At 39.4% G+C, this 17,431-nt stretch overlaps 1 protein-coding gene and 1 long non-coding RNA gene across 2 annotated transcripts in view; one reads left to right on the forward strand and one right to left on the reverse strand.

Annotated features, from left to right (window-relative positions):
• LOC119911602 (coxsackievirus and adenovirus receptor homolog) overlaps positions 1–17,431 on the forward strand; it is a gene marked incomplete in the record, with an annotated part of 454,111 nt that overhangs the window by 227,186 nt on the left and 209,494 nt on the right.
• LOC119911705 lies at positions 3,464–5,237 on the reverse strand. The gene is made up of 2 exons (XR_005445988.1): positions 4,986–5,237; positions 3,464–3,647 (listed from the first exon to the last, which is right to left on the reverse strand). It is a non-coding gene; the product is annotated as an uncharacterized LOC119911705 (long non-coding RNA).

Below are 17,431 nucleotides of genomic sequence, written 5' to 3' on the forward strand. Positions count from 1 at the left end.
ACTCTGGCAGCTGCTGATCCATTCATCATAAACTTTGGCTTTAAAACTTCATAAAACAAGACCCAAACAAAGACGCGCTGAATGCAAATAGGTTAGTAACCTGTGGTGAGTAAATATGTTTAGCTCAGCATTGGCCATCTAATGTTAGCTTGCTTCTTGCTTCAGCTACGACCTACGGGAGGTTTACTCTGACTGTCGTTTGTTATGAAAAGATGAATGAGTGTTTGTTCACTTGCCAAACTTGTGGTGGTCGATTAACGTAATCATTACGTCCCGCTGGCTGCCATCATGTTAATTATTGCCGTTGGCTGGAAAGAAGTTACAGGTTTATTGTTGATCATGTAACATTACAGTTTTATTTAGTTATAACGTTACACTGGTTTAAGAGTCTGGTGGTGTGTTGACTTAGAGTAGTTTAAGTGGTCATTGGTTGCATTGCACATTATGGTTGTGCTCTGTAAGTTAAAAACAGGTTACAGCTTTATTGTTGACCATGTAACTTTACAGTTTTATTTAGTTATAACTTTACACTGAGTTTGAAAATCAAAAGAGTTTGTTGACTTACAGTAGTTTACAGTGGGTACGGAAAGTATTCAGACCCCTTTAAATTTTTCACTCTTTGTTTCATTGCAGCCATTTTCCAAAAATCAAAAAGTTCATTTTATTTCTCAGTAATGTACACTCAGCACCCCATCTTGACAGAAAAAAACAGAAATGTAGAAATTTTTGCAAATGTATTAAAAAAGAAAAACTGAAATATCACATGGTCATAAGTATTCAGACCCTTTGCTCAGTATTTAGTAGAAGCACCCTTTTGATCTAATACAGCCATGAGTCTTTTTGGGACAGATGCAACAAGTTTTTCACATCTGGATTTGGGTATCCTCTGCCATTCCTCCTTGCAGATCCTCTCCAGTTCTGTCAGGTTGGATGGTAAACGTTGGTGGACAGCCATTTTCAGGTCTCTCCAGAGATGCTCAATTGGGTTTAAGTCAGGGCTCTGGCTGGGCCATTCAAGAACAGCCACGGAGTTGTTGTGAAGCCACTCCTTTGTTATTTTAGCGGTGTGCTTAGGGTCATTGTCTTGTTGGAAGGTAAACCTTCGGCCCAGTCTGAGGTCCAGAGCACTCTGGAAAAGGTTTTCGTCCAGGATATCCCTGTACTTGGCCGCATTCATCTTTCCCTCGATTGCAACCAGTCGTCCTGTCCCTGCAGCTGAAAAACACCCCCACAGCATGATGCTGCCACCACCATGCTTCACTGTTGAGACTGTATTGGACAGGTGATGAGCAGTGCCTGGTTTTCTCCACACATACCGCTTAGAATTAAGGCCAAAAAGTTCTATCTTGGTCTCATCAGACCAGAGGATCTTATTTATCACCATCTTGGAGTCCTTCAGGTGTTTTTTAGCAAACTCCATGCGGGCTTTCATGTGTCTTGCACTGAGGAGAGGCTTCCGCCGGGCCACTCTGCCATAAAGCCCCGACTGGTGGATTGCTGCAGTGATGGTTGACTTACTACAACTTTCTCCCATCTCCCGACTGCATCTCTGGAGCTCAGCCACAGTGACCTTTGGGTTCTTCTTTACCTCTCTCACCAAGGCTCTTCTTCCCCGATAGCTCAGTTTGGCCGGACGGCCAGCTCTAGGAAGGGTTCTGGTCGTCCCAAACGTCTTCCATTTGAGGATTATGGAGACCACTGTGCTCTTAGGAACCTTAAGTACAGCAGAAATTTTTTTGTAACCTTGGCCAGATCTGTGCCTTGCCACAATTCTGTCTCTGAGCTCTTCAGGCAGTTCCTTTGACCTCATGATTCTCATTTGCTCTGACATGCACTGTGAGCTGTAAGGTCTTATATAGACAGGTGTGTGGCTTTCCTAATCAAGTCCAATCAGTATAATCAAACACAGCTGGACTCAAATGAAGGTGTAGAACCATCTCAAGGATGATCAGAAGAAATAGACAGCACCTGAGTTAAATATGAGTGTCACGGCAAAGGGTCTGAATACTTATGACCATGTGATATTTCAGTTTTTCTTTTTTAATACATTTGCAAAAATTTCTACATTTCTGTTTTTTTCTGTCAAGATGGGGTGCTGAGTGTACATTACTGAGAAATAAAATGAACTTTTTTGATTTTTGGAAAATGGCTGCAATGAAACAAAGAGTGAAAAATTTAAAGGGGTCTGAATACTTTCCGTACCCACTGTATATGTTGTCATTAATTGTAGACACATTGCACATTATGGTTGTGCTCTGTAAGTTAAAAACGGGTTACAGCTTTATTGTTGATTATGTAACGTCACAATTTTATTTAGTTAACGTTACACTGGGTTTAAGAGTCTGGGGAATGTCTTGACTTACAGTATTTAATAAACCATCAATAATTGCATTGCACATTACATGGTTGTGCTCTGTAAATGAAAAACATGTTACAGTTACAGAATTCCTTGTAGCTATGCAGTTTTATTACCAACCTGGATTGAACGCAGCAGGTGATACAACATTCGTAATAACAACGGGAGACTTGAGACTTGACTTGGACTCTAGCTCAAAGACTTGTGAGCATCTTTGGGTATCACACATTTACATGAGCAGATGGATAACATTTAAGTCACAGCCTACAAGAACTCAGTCTGGCCTAAGTAAATTCAGCTTTGGTGTGTCTAAAATCTACATTACAGTAACTTTTGTTCAACAGAGGAGAAATGGAAGAAGAGGATATTGCACTATTTACCTGTTAACATATTGGCTTTACTGGTTTTTGACATAAGTGTAGTTCTAATACAGTAACAAAAGATGTGAGTGCAAAGATTTTGCAAGTGCGCATACCCTGGAGGATAAGCCTCCCCCGTCTTTCAATCCTAGTAACGTCTCTGGTATCAACTGAAACGTAATACAACTCTTCACATACTGACTCATAAATGTGAAACACTGAATTTTGGCTCACATTGTAACTATTTATTGTCTCTCGTTTTGTTATTCCTAACTTTATCTTTTTATCTTCTTCTACTATAAAATTGATTCAAAACTCTTCAAACACAGAGACTCTGTCCTGAAGCTGAATGATGTTTGTGCTGTTTTGAGTCTGCAGCTGCAGTTTTATTTATTTTTAGTTATCTGACGAGACGTCTATCTAGCCACAGCAAGACCAAAACACGTCACATTTTCCATCCAACAGCTTTGTGAAACCAAAAGAACCACAGGAGAAAAACAAGAACGAGACCAAAGTTGGTCCTGTAGAGAAACAAGTTGCTGCTGCAACAAGAAACAAAAAACACTAATAAGATATAAATAAAAGCAAAGTTAGTTATTACATTACCCCCAAAACAACTGGAGGTTATTTTTAGATTCTGTTCAGTAGAAATATATGAATGACAGTACAACAAGTAGGTCAACAGGTAACATGTTGGTGCTGTGCAACATACTGAAACACACAGGGTAAAAAATTAGTGACTTAGAAATAGATTTTAACAATTTATTTGCTAATTTAGCTTTAAGACGGAAATCTAATAAATGGATGTGCTGAGGTGTGAGGGGCTCTGGGGACCAGTTCCAGGCCAGCAGGACATCAGTGGTTGGACTGGTGTGAAGGTGTGAAGGTCTACCTCAGTGAAGAGTAGACGACCTCTGGCTCTGCTGGAAACTCTGAACACACAAACACAAACAGTTCAAACAACATGAGAAACTGTTGGAGACAAAGAAACTCCGTCACCAGACCACAACTCTGCTTCACTCAGTTCTCAGGAACCAACAAGAGTTTCAAACTAGAGATTCACTGAATCAGGTCGCACCAGTAAAACTTAAGAAATGTCTCAAAGACTTTAGTGTCTAAGTAAGCTGTAATATGACCTCCAAAATTAAATGTTCACACTTGTAGGTTTATTTTCAGTGGGAAATATCAGATTAAGCCAAACACTAACAGTGCTTGCTCATTTTGTGTTTATTATCACCATGTTTTGTAAACCCCATATCCAGAAAAGTTGGTATATTTTCCAAAATTCAATAAAAGCAAAAGTCTGAGATTTGTTAATTCACATTTATTTAACTGACAAAAGTACAAAGAAAATATTTTCAACAGTTTTAATGATCAGCGTAATTCTGTTTTGTAAATATAAACGAAGTTAGAATTTAATGCCTGCAACACACTTAACAAAAATTGCACAGAATATTCAAGCAACACAAGTTTGAAAGGCTCAACAATAAGCAGGCTAACTGGTAACAGGTGAGATGTCATGATTGGATATAAAAATGTAGCATCCAAAGGCTCAGTCTTAGTAAGTAAGGATGGGTCATGGCTCACCCCTTAATATTCATGATAACATTGTTAGTCAGTTCAAAGGGAACATTTCTCACTAGTCTTTCAACATCAACAGTACATAATGATAGTAATTTAAATTTCGAGCAGCACACCACAAAGCTTGTTCAATCATGTTTTTATCAACTTAGAAATATAGCAATAATTCGATCTATGTTAACTTTTAAGGACACCAAGACCATTTAACACGCCTTCATCTCATCACGCCTGGATTATTGCAACAGCCTTTTCACCTGTTTAACCCAAAAATCTATTGATCGACTCCAGACTGTCCAGAACTCAGCTGCCAGGCTTTTAACCAGAACAAAGAAATATGACCACATTACTCCTATTTTAGCTTCATTACACTGGCTCCCAGTATGTTTTAGAATTGACTTTAAAATTCTATTGATCACTTTTAAAGCTCTTCATGGCCTCTCGCCTTGTTATATTTCTGACCTTTTAGTCCCATACGCACCAGCACGTACCTTGAGATCCTCGGGCAGAGGTCTGTTGTCTGTTCCAGAGTCTCGACTGAAAACTAAAGGGGACAGAGCGTTTGCTGTCAGGGCCCCGAGGCTCTGGAACAGCCTGCCCGAGGAAATCAGGTCGGCTGAGTCAGTGAACTCTTTTAAGTCCTGTCATGAGTTGTAGTTTTTGCCATTTGTTTCTGGTGTCCTTCTGTTTACCTGTTCTTCTTGTTTCCTTGTCCTTAGTGTTTATGTCTTGTCTGGTGTTCTAGCTCGTAGTCCTGTGTTGTTTTGATATTGGTTTGGTAGTCTACTTGTTATATGGTTTCTTAATCACTGCCTTAACTCTTGTTCCTGCGTTTTAGTTCTTTGTCCTTGTTCCCAGTCCTGTACCTTAGTTCATGTTAAGTGTTCACTCTGGTCTGTTTTGTGTTCAGTAACCTGTGTTCCGTCTGTTCCCCCGGTTGTCACTCTGCCTGCATGTCAGTCTCTCTGTTCACTGTCTCTCGCTTCTTCTTCTTCGTCTTCTTCTTTAATGGCGGATTGCAAACAACTTTTAAGTGCATACCGCCACCTACTGTACTGGAGTGTGTAACATCATATCACTCCCACTGTCTCTCTCTGCCTGCCTCGTTAATCTCATGTCCTTCACCTGTGTTGCTCGTTAGTCCCTGTGTATATATGCCTGGTGTTTCTGTCTTGTCTTTGTCGGGTCATTGTATGCTGTCTCCTGTTGTCTGCCTGTTTGTCTCGTCTCCCGGTCGTGTTACGCTGCTCCCTTTGGATCTCTGTTTAGACCAGCTTAGTTTTTGGACTCTGTATTCAGCCACTCACCTGTAAGTGTGCTCGCTTTTGGTTCGTTCATTAAAACCCCTTTGTACTATACCTCTTCCTGCCTTGCGTCCTGCGTTTGGGTCCTCCAACCTGCCTCACCCACACCAAAACGTGACAAGTCCCTTCTTAAAACATATTTTTATAGGAGAGCCTTTCCCGATCCTATTTGACTTTATTTTATCCCTTTTATTTTATTCTATTTTAAATGTGTATTTTAGTCTTTTCAATGTTTTCATGCTTTTATCTTGTATTGTTTTTGTATTATTATCTTTTGGGTATTATTGTCTTTACACTTGTTAAAGAACTTTGTAACTTGTTAAAGTGCTCTACAAATAAATTATTATAATAATGTTGTGAAAAGATTCAGGATTCAATTTGGAGACTCTCAGTACGTAAAGAGAATGGTCGGAAACCCCTGTTGAATGTGTATGATCTTCGAGCCTTTAAATTTTAGAATATGTTGTTCTTAACATTCTACAAATTCAAACTCTACAAACAAATTTCTCACCAGTAATAGCTGTCAGTGTATAGTATGTTTCCATGGTGATTGACAAGACCACCTGCTAATAGATATGTAAACGACCCTCCTGAGCCTTGTCTTGACTTGTCTAGAGATCCTCATGTTTAGACCTTCCCATTGCCCACATCTCTTTAAAGTAATAGTTCAACTCTTTAGGAAATATTCTTTCTCTCTGGGACATGAGGAGATTGATCTGGAGTCAGGTTGTGGTTAGCTTAGCTTAGCATAAAGACTGGAAGCAGGGGGAAACTAGTCTGACTCTACCCAAAGTTTGTAAGTAAAGAGCAGCTGTACCTCTTGTCCTGTGTGGTCTGATGTGGCCTCTCACAGCTGAGCAAACTGCAGCTGGATCACTCTCTGGAAAACAAAATGCATACTAATTACATTATTGCGAGTACCACTGCTGATACCAGTATTGTTAGTATATTTACTGTTGCTACTACCACTGGGATATTTATTGCTGTTTGCACTTCTACAAGTTCTGCAACACATCTAATAATACTACTGCTGTAGAAATAATTTCAGCAGTTAGTAAGTTCTGTTGCAAATGTCAGCAGATTTGACCTTTTTGTTTTTCTAAATGCCACTGCTGTGAAAAGTGAAAGCCCAAGTATGGCTGGAGGGTAGTTATCTGTATATAGACGACCACAAAGCTCTTCGCTTCTCTGAAAAGAAGTTCAAACATTTAAGCACAAGGAACAAAACAAAAAGACACATCATCATCAGCTAAAGCAGAGCACACTGTAGTGAGAAACCACTAGAATCAGGCCACAGTTCACTGGAGTCAAGAGGAGGAAGTTGCTGCTGTGGCTTGATTTGCAGAATGGAAAAAAAGATGACGCACAATCTTTTGTGTTCCATCATTTCTTTGATGTAAAATCACTTAAGAACTTAATGTTATAATTATTTACATTAAAACAAACAGATCAATGATAATGTTTGAGTAAAAGTTAAAATGAAACATTTTCCACATGTTGTTTGTGAGCAGAATACACAGAGAAATGTAAATCTACACATTTAAGTAATTTATGTTAATTTTATTTTTTAAATGAACAGTCCTGCAGTGAAACATGTGCAGAGCCACATTCAGAGAAATTCACTTAGTATTTTTGTTTACTATTGAGTTAGTTTTCACCAGGTGAAGTGGGTGCTGTGCTCTTTGTGTTCTTTTTGTAGCAAGAATTAACTCTGCTTAAATATATAGATAGGTACAGGCCTCCTTTTGAGGACCTTTTTATTTTAACTTGGTTTGTTATTTTTGCAGCACCCTCATCCACCCTCCTTTTGTTTGTTGTTACCTGTCTGCATCTCCGGGTTACCAATAAAAGTTACCTTGTTAAGATCTATACCAGTTGTGCCTATATGTTTATGGCCCCCACACCCCTAGACCAACAGGGGGTTGTAACAATCAGAACAAATCAAATATCAATGCAATTTGAACAGGTCTGTTATAGGTGTGTGTTAGTGTACGTACGACCTTAAGTAATTATGTCAAATCTGATAATTAATATTAGAATGTAATTTCTGACTAAAGCTCATTAAATTACCAAAATGTCTTTGTTTGCACTTCTGATCCTCACTGACATAATTTATTCTCCAGTCCCATATTTCATAATGTCCTAACATTTTTAGTTCCATAAAAATCCTGTATGTAGGAAATTGTTCTTTAAAATACACTACTTGACCTTTTCCTTAAAAAAAAACAACCACAGCTTTTGTAGGAGTGCACTGATTGCAAAGCCTACTCAAGATTACAGACATCATAGAGCATAAATATTTTTCTTTCATATTAGACTATATAGTTATTTAATGGAAATGTACAATATGTCTCAGAGTTACACAGAGTTGTGTAATTATTTTTTAACCATACTATTTTAGAAAAATGGTTTCAAAACATGCAAATAAAACTGCAATACTCTCTGTTACTGTGTTTAATATGTCAACAAGTAGCATGGCTCCACCAAGAGAGAGTGAGTATTAGAGGGAGAGAGTAGTGCATTTACATAAGTTACAGTAACACTGTCACAAACATTGCAAATTAAGAATGCAATATTTAAGCCAAAACAACCAAGCAGAGAACAAATGAGCCTACAGGGCCATAAGCAAACAGCAGTTAGCCCAACACCGCTGAGATCCTGCTATCAAAACAGAAAGAATGTCCACCAGTATATATGCCCTTCCTGGCTCCGTTCTTTTCATACAGCAGCGAGCTGGCATATTGGCATAATAATCTTGAATAATAAAAGCAGCATGAAAGCGGCTATATGACCAAAAACATCATGACAACAACCGCAATCCATAGCCTAGTATTAACCGATCCAGTACAACAATTTGGTCCATGCACGGAGCAGCAACACGGAGTCAGGATGATAAAAGATGTTTCCACAGCTAAGGGGTCACTTGAGGAGAAAGGCGGCGGCACGGCGGTTTTCTGCAGTTTTTCATAGTCTACCGACTCGTTGCGGCCCTGCAGTGCTGTTTATATTCGTGCAAAACGCCTATTCAAGGCATATCCAAAGTATATTGAATGTACTGTAGTTCTTGTACCATTATGTATATGCGTGGTTTTAGGCTTCACTAAAAGAGAACATTCTGGAGTGTCTAACCCAAAAGTCAGAATGATTGTAAGTGCTGCTGGAATTGGTTAATATAAGTTTAAACATACTAAAACTAATATATTTGCTGGAAAACACTGGGCCACAGGATAAAGCCTTACCTAGTCCTAGTTTAAATTTCAAACCAATACCATGAAAAATGACTATTTTACACAGGTTTTTGTGCATATTTTTCAGGCATGTGATTGGCAAAGGGCAAAAGAGCAGGAAAATATACTGCGACCCCCCCGACACACCCTAAACTGGCGGTGGCTCTATTCAACACATTCTCATCTAAATGCGTCATAACTGATGCTTTCAAACAGCGTAAGTATTTTACGCCCCCGTTTGCTACATTGCAGCAACACAAGGGAGGCTAACCCTACCTGAGGCCGATGTGCGCAGCTGTAGGGTTAGCCGGTCGACATACATAAATTCAGTGACTTAGGTTTAGGTACTAACATTTCTGATGGTTGTGGTAAGGGTAGGGCCTTCGGGGGGCTGTCAACCACTTTATCACAAACGTAGTTAGCTAGCACTGTACGTGATGCCCCAGAGTGCTTAAGGGTACCTTTAGCGTCAAATAACTACACTTTGTCACTCTTTCTCAAATCGTCGGTAAATGACACCCTGAGATGAGAACGGGCTCCTCTATTATAACATGGATGGTAAAGCCGGACCCATTATAATAACTTATTTGGTGGATGTGTTGCAGTGGGAATCAAAAACAAGGGTCTAATCCACTGCGCCATCGCAACCTCTATAATAATTATTATTTTGTATTAATTTTTTACCAAACTTCAACAGCTAAATGTGCAACATGCAACATGTGAAACAATTGAGTCTATTCAAATTAGTTCACTAGAAGTTAATAGGTTATTTTTAAATAATAAGAGACAGCAGCAAAGGTTGTGGGCTGTTTAAGACCTGGGGGCCTAACTGTTAAAGAAACAGTTTTTTAAAATTATGACATTTCAAATCTGGCAGCGGGCGGCTGAGTGAGACAAGAACAACCACGACAGTTTCACAGGATCACGCCAGTTACACAGAAGTCGTTGCTATGGTTACCTCGTGGAGCGCTTGTTTGCCTGTCTGTTGATGAGGAGCGCAGAGCAAAGCTTTATGAAAAGGCCTTTTTCTACGAATGTTGCCATTTCCATCAACCTTTTCTTATGCGATACTTCAAAATGTGCATTACAAAACACTGATGGAAAAATGGCTAATGAAGCTGACTCAGTATTATGTTAATATACAGGACAGCTTGCAGTACATCCAACTGTCCACAAGATGTTACTGCTGTTAACATTATCATCTCATCCACAAAAGATCACAGTGATACCAAATAGTAGTTAAACTTGTTGCTGCTGTTAACTTTATCATCTCATCCACAAAAGATCACAGTGATACCAAATAGTAGTTAAACTTGTTGCTGCTGTTAACTTTATCATCTCATCCACAAAAGATCACAGTGATACCAAATAGTAATTAAACACAACATTCAGCAAACATAGAAAGAGTTTTAATATCATTAATGCTGTAAAGAAAGAATAAAAAAAAAGGAGACTAAGCCTGAGAGGGTTAAATTACATAAGTAGGTAGGGGGGTAGATTTATTTTGTCGCAATATAACAGGTTATATAGTGAAACTGAGTTTTTAACTCCCATCTGCTAAGTAGCAGAAAATATGTCCAATCATAACACACAGTTCTGGTCTAAACTTCTCATATTACCAAACTTTACACACAGTAGAAACAGCCAACATTTAAATGTACACTGCACCATAACAAAATATAAAAAGTCTCTTTAAAAATTTTTTTTTTTAAATAAGTTTGTGCAGGAATGTGGAAAATATTGACATTTTGAAGGATAAGAGCTGAGCAATATGTGCGAGATAGAGAGATAATATTCCAAATTGTTTTTGTGATTGTAACACATACAGTAGAGACAGTTGTGGACACTACTGTTAATGTTACCTGTGGTGTTTATTGGAGGTGATAAGAGTCAGTGTCAGTGGGGGTCCCTGGCCTTGTTGACGAGCTGCAGACAGGAAGAAACTCTTCTTTTAGCATGAGGTTTGGGTCCTTCTGCCAGAGGGGAGGGACTCTAAAAGTTTATTTCCCAGGGTGGGAGGGATTAGTCAAAACCTTTCCTGTTCGCCTCAGAGTCCTGGAGTTCCCTCTCTGCACTGGGACTCTGACCACATCATGGTCCACCTGATTTCCACATACAGGCTGAAATTAAAAGACTGTAAATTTGTTCTGAAGACTTTCAAGAAGTGGACCAGTGAATCTATGGAGGATCTTCGAGTGTGCTTGGACTGTTGTGACTGGGATGTTTTCAGGACTGCTACCAACTGTCTGGATCAGTTCACAGCTGACGTACTACATCAGCATCTGTCAGGAGTCCTGTGTATCTCTATGCACCAGCGGCAGACAAACCCTGGTTCACAGCAAAACTCAGACAGCTGAGGTTGGAAAAGGAAGGAGTTTAGGAGTGGAGATTTAGGCAGTCAAAGTATGTTTACATGACTGTAATTTTCATGCCAGTTCATGGCTGAGATTTCCTTTGATAAAGTCACATAGGACAATAACTGAGAAGTTCAAGTTTGTCTGTTCCACGCGTGAAACTCAAGTTCACCCAGTAAGACTGTCCTTATGCGTCACTCATTCACTTTTCTTTCTATGCCCCAAACAGCTGACTTTGGGCATTCTTACCTAGTTTTCCCAATCAGGTTTCACTACGATCAACTCAGCCAATCATGAAGTCACTATTACAGTTTAAATCTGATCTCTCCTCTGCTGACAGCTGTTATTTCAGCATGAATTACGTGGTCCTCATTCACCTCCTGCTCACCAGATCCAGGGCCAGTTCTTTTTGTCCAGATCCCCAACATCTTCTCCATCCTTTCATCCCACCACCATCATGTTTACACTCCATTGGGGGATTTCTATCCTTCTGCAGCTCCACACACTTTGAAAATACCTCATCATCACAATGGAGTCAAACCACCAAACCTTTGTTCACATTTTAATTAAATCACATGTAAATAAATGATTGTTGTTCAATCAAGTCTCCCTTGATTGAAATAGGGGATTTCACCTTCCCCAGGGATTCATTTGTTGAATCCGGCACCTCTTTTGTCTCTATCAAAATCAAGTGTTTAATACTTTTTGATGTCTAAATATTTTGGTATATTATTACTGCTAGCCTCACAGCTAAGTGAGAATTTTTGCTGTGAAATGTTCTGGCTAAGTTAGGTGGCGTCCAGAGTTCAGGTTGGAACCCAGAATCCAAAGATTTATCTCTGAAGAGTAGGATGGCTGGCTATTGCCCCTTCGCTAAGCCCCACCCTCCTTAGTTACTGTTATTAAGTCCGACAAACTGTCGGCACTGCCACTGGCTATTACTACACTCCCCGGAGAAATATTGTCAAATATGTCGGGAAAAGCGATCAGAGAAAGAAGCAGACAGTTTTGCAGTTGCATTATACATTTGAAGGTTGTATTCAGGCTGTAAACTGACTCAAACTGACGTGACAAAAATTAAAGATAGAAGCTAAAGTGTACCGATAACACAGTACAAGTGAATCACAGCATCCCCTGGCGATTGAGACAAAAGACAACGACATTAAGGATCAACACTGTTCCTGTAGAGATGGGTAGGCCTCTATTCATTATTACAGTCATTAAAAAGCAGAACAGTGGGGATTTATCACGTTACATTCAGTAGGAAGTTAGCTAGCGTTAGCTAACTAACATTAGGAACAATCCATCGCCGACATTTTTGTAGATTTACTTTAGGTTTTAGAAAGAGAATAAATCGTACTTCTCCTTTCAACCTTTCTGGGTAGCGACTATAACTATTACAAGTGCGCCAGGAACAGCGTTTGACCAGATCTTAGAAAAATACTGCCAAAAAAGCTAGAAAACTACTCTTTTTGCATTAGAGTTAAAGGAGACCATCCATGAAAGTGTCGGACCTCAGTTAGAACGAGTCCTATACTGCGCTGCGATTGGCCAGCTGCATATTTGGGGCGTGGCTTAGCGAAGGGTCAATTCTCTAGAGTTGACTCAACGATCGAGTGGGGACTGGATGTCTGGGATCTCCTTAAGAAGTTAGCTGAATGATAATAATAATAATAACAATAATAAATTTTATTTATAGGAGCCTTTCTTAACAATCAAGGTCACCTCACAAAACATACAGTGGGCTACAGCGATAAATCGATAAATGATCAGATCCGTCAACAGACTAAGGAAGGAGGGAAGTAGGGAGAGCGAGAGAGAGAACACAAAGAGAAAATGCACAAAGCACAACACATTCACTCAAAGGTAAAAATTAACAGACTTACCATCCACTTACCACCATCATAAGACAGATGCAGGCATCATGACAATGTGTCTAATGTGCTGACTTTATTTCTCACATATTTGTCCCATCAGGTGATCTGATGAGTTGCATTTTGCATCCGACAGCTTTGTGAAACCAACAGAACCACAGGAGAAAAACAAGAAGAGACCAAAGTTGATTGATTTTGCAAAGAAACAATTGCTGCAGCAACAAGAAACAAAAAACATGAATAAAATATAAATAAAAGTACAGTTAGTTATTCTATTACCCACAAAACGATGTTATTATTAGATCCTGTTCAGTAGAAATATATGAATGAAAGTGCAATGAAACAGGTACCATGTCATGTTATATGCATCATACAGACACAAGTTAAAAAAGCATTTTAACAATTTGTTTATTCTTTAGTTTTTTCATGTGACCGATATTTCACTGAAAAATACAAATGTTTAAAAACATTAATTAAATCTTATCTGTTTGTCTCTTTGTAGCTGCCTGAGTCTAATTTTTCTTTAACAGTGAAACATAATAAATGGATGTGCTGAGGTGTGAGAGGCTCTGGGGACCAGTTCCAGGCCAGCTGGACATCAGTGGTTGGACTGGTGTGAAGGTGTGAAGGTCTACCTCAGTGAAGAGTAGACGACCTCTGGCTCTACTGGAAACTCTGAACAAACAAACACAAACAGTTCAAACAACATGAGAAACTGACAAAGAAACTCCATCACCAGACCACAACTCTGCTTCACTCAGTTCTCAGGAACTAACAAGAGTTTCAAACTAGTGACTTAATCAGGTCGCACCAGTACAACTTGAGAAATGTCTCAGCTAGTAAAAACTTTGGTGATCTGAATCTGTTGCTAGGAAACATCTGTAGTGCCGTCCAATCAGGAGCAATCAAATATGTTAACAGGAAGTCAGTGTAGCATCACGAGCTGAAAAATAAAACGTTCAGATTAAGTTAACAAACAATATTTGGTAATTTGGTCCTTATTAGCATAATGTTTTATAATGCTAATTTATAAATGTCTTCTTCTTCTACGTCATTTTTACAAATCAGATATTGTCAACAATATTACAAACCACATCCCCAGTAATGTTGGGATATTCCAAAATGCTATTAAAACATAAATCTGTGATTTGTAAATTTATGTGAACCTTTATTTAACTGACACACAGAAAATATTTTCAACAGGTTTACTGACCAGCATAACTGTGTTTTGTAAATATAAACAAAGTTAGAATTTTTAAAAAAGTGGTGCTAATTAGCAGAGTTTCAGGAGCGGGACAACACATCAAGCACGTCATCGCCAGCATTTCCATAAATACCCACACGTCCTAAGTCCTCCCCTTCGCCCTCGTATCCTGCATCCCTCCCTCCCACTCCTTTCTCTGTCCTGCCTCCTGATCTCCTTCCTCCTCTCCATAGGTTTATAGGGGGTCCGTCGTGCCCGGGTGCTACGGCAGATTTCCCTATCGTAGCTTCCCCACAACGCTTTCTAATGTCTATTCAGCTACTGCAAGCTTCATACATCTTCTGTTCATTACTCAATAAATCATTTAATCATACCTGTTGATTGTGGTCCTTGCTAGTGAAACTACAACTAACAATATATACCAGTAAGAGCTAATAACACATATTGCATCAATGGGGTAAATACCTAGGGAAGGAAGTAAGAGTTAAGAAGTGCAATCAATACAAGATAAGGGGATAGAAGAAGAAGAGCACAGGAAGTGCATGTTAGAGTTTAGAGGTGTTATTAGAGGAAGTGTTCTCGTAAGAAATGAGTTTTCAAGAGCTTCTTGAAGTTAGAGAGGGACGCCCCTGCTCTGATGGCGTGTGGTAGCTCATTCCACCATCGCGGTGTCACAGATGAGAACAGCTGGGACTGGGATCGCTTTGTGTGAAGGGATGGCAGAGCCAGGTGGTTGGAGGAGTGTAGCGGCCGAAAAAGAACATAAACTTGTATTTTGGAGTTTAGGTAGATGGGTGCAGACCCAGTAGTCACTTTGTATGCAAGCATTAGTGACTTGAATTTGATTCTGGAGGCCACGGGGAGCCAGTGGAGGTCACTGAGAAATGGAGTGACATGAGTCCTTTTGGGCTGATCAAAAACCAGATGTGCTGCTGCGTTCTGAACCATTTGTAAGGGTTTCACCGCACAAGCTGGAAGACCTGCTAGGAGGGCATTGCAATAGTCGAGGAGAGAGATAAACATGGCCTGTACCAGAAGCTGGGTGGCTTACTGAGTGAGGTAGGGCCTGATTTTCCTTATGTTGTATAGAAAGAGTCACCAGAGTTAAAATAAAATTGAAAAGTGCACATTATATTCAAGAAACACCTCTTTGGAAGACTCCACAAGATGCAGGCTGATAACTGGCGAGGTGTCATGACTGGATATAAAAGTAGCATCCAAAGACTCTTTGCAAGTAAGGAATGGTGGGGGCTCACCTATTTGTGCCAAAATTCTTGTTAGGCAGTTCAGAGGGAACATTTCTCACCACGAGATTACAGAGAGGTCTTTCAAAATCACCAGTAGATAATATTGTGAAAAGATTCAGGATTCAATTTGGAGACATCTCAATGTATAAAGGGTAAGGTTGGAAACCAATGTTAAATGTTTCAGAAGTACGTGTGCTTTCTGCTGTGGTGATTTTCAGTGAACACTATTTTGCCATAGTCTTGGGATGATATCATTCATATGATATATGTATAGTATTGTGATTTGTGAGTGAGATGGCAGTACATGGTTTTCTTAAACTGGACACACAAGTCGTTACCATGGCAACCTGTTGATCAGGCTAGAACCGACTGGTACACACGACACTGTGTAAATTTAACCAGCGCCATTGAAAAAGCTTATTAGGAGTTAAGACTGTTGTTGGCTAGACAAAATTATCAGCCCTGTTAAAATGACAGTTACCTTGAGTTACAGTTGCACCTAGCTAAGCATGCTAGCTAAGCATGCTAGCTAGCGCCGCACACGGCCATTAGCTCAACCATCCCGTCCAAATATGGTCACGTCCAGTGCCGCTGGTTGCAAGAAGTCAACATGGCGGCGCCCTTTCGGCCAAACTCGAGGCTTCAAAACGGCGGTCCACAAACCAACAGGTGACGTCATGATGACTACGTCCACTTCTTATATACAGAGTGTAATTATTATATATGAGTGTAAGCCTGAATCTGAATCTATACTAATAGTGTCACAATGTAATAATGTTATGTGACGTCAACTAAATTTATAGGAAGTAATGTTTAATAGCCGTATGTCATTACTACCTACTTGGTTGGCCCATTACAAATACTTTGCTTTAAAAGTACAGTCGCACAGGAAGAAAAATACGTCTTTATCCTATTTGTTTTACAATCGCATCGTAGCCCTCATAATCGTAATGAGGTGCCTAAAGATTACCACCCCTAGAGGAGATGCATCATGATATTGAATCATATCCAATCGTTGACAGGATAATTCTAATCTAATTGAATCATGAACCAGTGAAGATGCAAACCCCTAGTGGTAGAAGATATGTAAATATGTAAATGACCCTCCTGACCCCTGACTGGTTCAAAGATTGTTATGTTTTGTCTGACCTTACATTCCCATTACCCACATCTCTTTGAAGGAATAGTTCAACGTTCTGAGAAACAGTCTTTCTGGGAGATGAGAAGATTGATCTTGAGTCAGGTCATGGTTAGCTTAGCTTAGCATAAAGACTGGAAGCAGGGGGAAACAGCTAGTCTGGCTCTATCCAAAGTAAATAAATCAGCTATTTGTCCTCTCACTGCTGCAGACGAATCACTTTCTGGAAAATAAAATACATGTAAAATACATTACTGTAATTACTACAACTTTTACCAGTACTGTTGGTATATTTGCCTTTACTACCTCTTGTATATTTACTGCTCATGTCGAATTATAGTAAGTTTTTATTATAGACTAAACATGTTTTAAAGGTTTTACAGTTTTTCTTTTTTTAGCACCACTGCTGTGAAAAGTGAAAATAATGCTGGAAAGTATTTATCTGAAACTAGATGACACAAAGCTGCTCGCGTCTGTGAAAACAAGTTCACACATTTCAGCACAAGGCACAAAACAGAACCATCGCCATCCGTTAAAGCAGACCACACTAGTGTGAAAAATCTCCAGCTTCACACCACAGTTGACTGGAGTCAACAGGAGGAAGTTGTTGCTGTGGTTTGAAGTGCACAGTGGATAGAAAGATGCAGATGCACAATCAAGTATCTTTGGTCTGTCTTTTTTTGTACTTCTGATCCTCACTTTCACAATTTATTGTCCAGTCCCATAATTCACAATGACCTCTCCTTTAAAAATGTCCTCACTTTCTGAAACAATCTTCACTGACCTAAAT

The sequence above is a fragment of the Micropterus salmoides genome, unplaced genomic scaffold (assembly GCF_014851395.1).
Source record: "Micropterus salmoides isolate LMB-PRFRI ecotype aquatic unplaced genomic scaffold, ASM1485139v1 Ms_hic_scaffold_2, whole genome shotgun sequence".
Classification (NCBI taxonomy): domain Eukaryota; kingdom Metazoa; phylum Chordata; class Actinopteri; order Centrarchiformes; family Centrarchidae; genus Micropterus; species Micropterus salmoides.